Source organism: Prinia subflava, chromosome W (assembly GCF_021018805.1).
Source record: "Prinia subflava isolate CZ2003 ecotype Zambia chromosome W, Cam_Psub_1.2, whole genome shotgun sequence".
In the NCBI taxonomy this organism is placed as follows: domain Eukaryota; kingdom Metazoa; phylum Chordata; class Aves; order Passeriformes; family Cisticolidae; genus Prinia; species Prinia subflava.
Genome location: NC_086282.1, coordinates 8,073,461 through 8,078,603, shown reverse-complemented (window position 1 = coordinate 8,078,603; position 5,143 = coordinate 8,073,461).

Sequence of the window (5,143 nt, the reverse complement as noted above, 5' to 3'; positions counted from 1 at the left end):
GTTCCAGGGTCGTCGCCAATTGCCAGCAGATAGCCGGTTCTTCTCCGGTCACACGGAGCACCAATTACTGGTGATTGATGAGAGACGGGAAGACTGATTCGGTGATCAGAATTCAATTTTACTCAGGTTTCCCAAAAGCTTATATACTATTTCAAACAGGTTAATGATTTCTACTACAATAATCAGGTTAAAAATCACACGGAAAACTCATGCATTTTACAACAATTCTTTGCTTGCAGAAGTTGATTGAATCTTGTCTCTTCCCGTAAGCAGGTTTAATCTCATCTCCTGTAATTTTCACAGTTCTGTTTGTTCCTGCCATGGCATCTTGGTTATCAAACTAGCTATGCTAATCAAGTCTGTTTGACTCTCTGTCTTGTGTATTCCCAGAGGTGCGGACAGATCTTCAGGCTAATGGGGTTGCAGACACAGGATACTGCAGGGGAGGTTACAGACTTGGGATAAACCATACATTTCGAGGGGTGAGCCAGAGCATACCATTTCAATAAAATGCAATTCCACAAATTCACCCTTTTTTCATTAAAATGTGAGAAGAGAAATATGACATATGACAATTAACAATTTAAAAATGAAGCAGTAATTACACAGTTTTGCGGCATAAAAACAAATACAATTGCAGTAAGGATTATGTTATACTGTGGACAGTCTATCTGACTTGATGTAATTGCAATAAATTGGTTATGTGGGTTTATATTGCAAGATTTAAACAAATTAACAAATTTTGTTTAGCTTTTTCAGCGTGACTGGCCTAATGGTGTCTAGCCTTTTCCAACTGGCTTTTCAGACCACATAAAAGGCAATTCCACACAGACTCATCAACTGTTTCCTCCAAAGGATTAACACATCTCTGTATTTGACCTTTTGTTATGTTCTTTCCAGTTTTTAGATACTGAACTCTTTAGGCAGCCAGGATGTGTTGAGCTCAATAAGAATGTCTTTGATGAAAATTTCTGCTTGTTCCTTCTTCTGTTACCTTAACAACCAGTGTATGTACCTCTCGAGTTACATCTTCATCTGAAGTGCCTCCCTTTTCCACATACATTTCCACTCTGAATATTCACTGAAAAATTATGCTGGAAATAAAATATTACACAGAATTTGTATATGCCTGTATTTCCACAGTAATTGAAATTGTCAGACAGCAAGCAACTCTCCTTCCAAATTGTGTGGGTTTTTCTTTTTAAATTCACCCCAATCAAAAAAGATACCTTCTTGTTTAAACTATTGAACACCAAAGCAGAATTAATAAGAGGTACTGAATTTCCTCCTAGGGAAAGGTTCTGTCACATTCTACATTAACATGGTGGTAGTTTTCAGTGGAGGACTGCAGATTTTTCAGATTTTTTTTAAAAATTCAGCTCTTCAAAATTCAGGTAAAGCGACAAGATTCTCAATGATTAGACATTTAAGTCTCACCAAAGTCCACAGTACCCTTCAATAAGATAAGCCTTAAAAATTGCTACATTCCAATAATTTTTTATGATGATCTGCCTGTATGAAATAATTTCTCTGTATGGGAATGCTACTAGTTCAGACTCCTTAATTCAACAGTGTATATCAGCGTGTTCTTAAATTTGAAGTATGCACAGCAGCAAGCCAGACTTCATACGTTTGATGCTTAATTTGTAGACAAGAGTCCTGACATTACTCATATTCTATACATTTTCTATAAATGACTGTCTCTAGGACTTTTAAATCATTGTAATACTAAGTTTTCTTTAAAGTACATCATAAATGCACTTTGATGCTGTAACTTGTATTATGGATGTTAGATTTTCATCCTTCAGTATCATGTGCACCAATTCTGTGCTAGTAGTCCTTTTCTGACAAATTAGACCCCCCAAGTCATCACACAAAAATGGCTTGCAATGACATTATACTTTTAAGGTTATACTTCAAACTTTTAAGGCTTCAATCAATGAAAGGACTTAACCCTTCTTGAAGTACGAGTTCAAACACACTCTATCAAGTAAAAAAATAATAGATTCATAATCCCTTTGAAATGTGTCAGCAAGGTTTAAACGGGGGGGGGGGGGGGGGGAACCAACCCAACCAAAACCCAAAAGATTTTCTATTACATTTTTTTGAAAGGGTTACTGTTTAATTTTTATCAGCAGGATAAATTACTCTCCTTAAAATTCCAAGGAAATTTTACTTGGTGAGTGCTTAATGACCACCAGGTGTTGCTGGAAAACCCTTGACTAAATTTATAATGCTTAATATATTAAGGATGACTGCAATTGCTTTCTCCTCTCGCCACTCTTCTCCATCTTTTTGGGTCTCAGATTTGCTCATGGGCTGGAGTTTATACCTTCATGTCTTGAGCTGATCACACCTCAGTCAACACATCAGATGAGACAAAACAAAGAAATAGAGCAATGTATATGCTCAGTTACAAGCTCTTATTCCAGCTCATCTCTCGCCAAACCTCTTTTCTTCCTCTATTCTTAACAATTTGTTCAGCTCTTCATCTGTAAGAGAGTAGATTGAGATTTTTGTTTTCATTGTAATTTCCATAAATTTGTATAAAGGTTACATTTTTGGCATGAAGTGTGCCTAAAGATTGTATAGTTCAGGTATATACCTGACCTCTTTCTGCTTATTAAGTTGAACTCTTTAAATGTTTCTGAGCATCTTGTAAGAAAAAAACAGATTACCAAAAAAATTGTCATTAACCTCCTTCCTTATGGCTGAATACAACAAACTCCTCCTGCTTGTTGCCTGTGCTTCATGCTTTGGTGTAAAGACACCTCAGCTGTGCTGCTGGCTGTGTCACCTTCTTAGAGAAACACCCCTTAACTCCTTTGAGGTATTTCCCTGGTGTTTCCCTGTTGGTTCTTTACCTTAGCAATGCTTGACCCATCTCTGTAAGACTGGAAGTGTGCTCTAGTGTGGCTCACATATTTCAGAGTCCCTGGCAAAGGGGCCTTGCTGGTACCCTGTCCCTCTAACCTTTGCATATCACCCCAGGAACAACCCTGACATTGTTGTGTGCCATATCTGTCACTCCTCTATCACACATGGTTTAAAGCTCTGCCAATTCCTGAGCAAATACTGTCTCTCTGTCCATCGCATCTGATGCTAGCCTGCCTGGTGCTATGCAGGCCATTCCACTGTCAAAATCCCCAAAATATTGACCAGCCATGGAACCATGTATTAACAGACTCAGTCCATCTGTTTCTTCCAGTGTTGCCACCTTCAACTGGAAATCTGGAGGAGAATATAATTTGTGCCCCAGAATTCCTTATGAATGTCCCAAGGCCCTCAAGTCCTGTTCTGACGGCACTTGGACTACATGTAGCCATTTCATTGCCCCCTGTGTAGGAGATCAATATAGGGGGCTGCACCAGGCTAGGAAGTTTCTTGGTGCTATCCTTAACCCAGGTCCCAGGGAGGCAGCAGATGCTCCCATGGGCTGGGCCTGGTTGGCTTATTGGGCCCTCTGCTCTCCTTAGAAAGGAAATTGCCTACAACTTTAAGCCATCCTATTTCCTCTTGGAAGGGGTTGTAACACAGGGGGTTGACTTTTCTGATTGCAACCTTTCTGACTGGTGTAACTGGGCCTTCATCCTTTTTATCCTTTGGCTGGCCTCCCACTTACAAAACCTCATAGCTATTCTGCAGAGGGTGAGTTCAAATTTCCCTTAGAAACATACCTCTAATATGGAGCAACTTGTACTTCTGAGATTCCCCCTACTTCTTCTCCTTGAGTAAACAGACTGTTCATTGCTCTTTTACACCCATCAAATCATGATGCAAAATTGGGGAAAAAACTCATGGAACCTGGTCAACCCAGAAAAGAGGGTCCCAAGTCACCTACTAGCCTCTCCACCAGCTTTCTGGTGGCCCTGAGAAGGAGATCCAGAACTCAAGATGGGGGAGTCATGGTTCTCTGCCACCCCATACTTGATGTGGACAAGAGTGAGGCTGAATGCTGATGCACACTAAAAAGAGGATACACAGATTCTGTCAGTTAAATAGATTTATTACACGCTTGTCACTGTGGGTTTGTCACACGAAATGACAACACGGAGGCAAGAGGTCTGCAGTGCAAGAGCTGCTCCCTCAAAAAAGGGCAAGCCTGTTTATTTCTTAATTTTTATATATTTGTGGGTCTGGTTGTGGATTGGCTGCTGGGGCTACTACTCCTTCATCCCACTGGCCAGACCAGCTGTCGATCAACATTATTTTTAGGCTAGAAAGTATGTAAACAAAAGACAGTGAACACAACAAGAAGGTTTATGTTCCAAGGCGTGAGAACCTGAAAAACTGACTCCTAATAATGTGCAGAAACTAAAAAACTGACTCCATCTTATGAACAAAGCAGAAGGCTTTAGAAAAACTCAGAAAAACCAGGGTGACATCTCACCCTTTTTACTTTACAAAAAAGAAAACAGAAAAAGAAAAATGAACAAATTTACAAAAAGAATATATACAAATTCAATCACTGTCTAGGGAGGAATCGTCAGAGTGATCACTCGCATTATCCGCATCTGAGTCATCACTCGAGGATTCACCCACTGGAAGACCTTCCAGTTGATCACGGCTTCCACCTCACCTGTCGGCCAAATTCTGCCTCTGCAGTCGCAGGTCAGGATGGACACACTTCGAAGGTACCCAGCGTGCCCCAGTATCTGTGGACACGCACGCATACCCACGCCCCATAGCGATAAGGTCATAAGGTCCTTCCCATTGTTTGGTGACTAAATTTTGGACCCGAACCTTCGCTCGAGGCTGATGCACGTCATCCAAGGCCTGCAACGAGAGGTGATGGTTCAAAATGACAGGGTTATTTGACTTCTGCGGCACCGTAAGGTGGCTGATGGCGTACAAAGCCTTTGCCAATCACCCTGCATTCCCCGTTTTTGTTTTTGAAGAACACGCTTGAGTGTACCGTGAGCACATTCTACAATCACCTGTCCCATCAGAGAATGAGGGATGCCAAAGTTGTGTGACACACCCCATGACTGTATTAACTGCCGCACCTTCTGCGAGGCGTAAGCAGGACCATTGTCAGTTTTCACAGCAGAAGGTATGCCAAGAACGGCAAAGGCCTGCCTCCAGTGGGCAATGACATCACGGGCTTTCTCTCCAGTGTGAGCCGAAGCCCACATCACAGAGG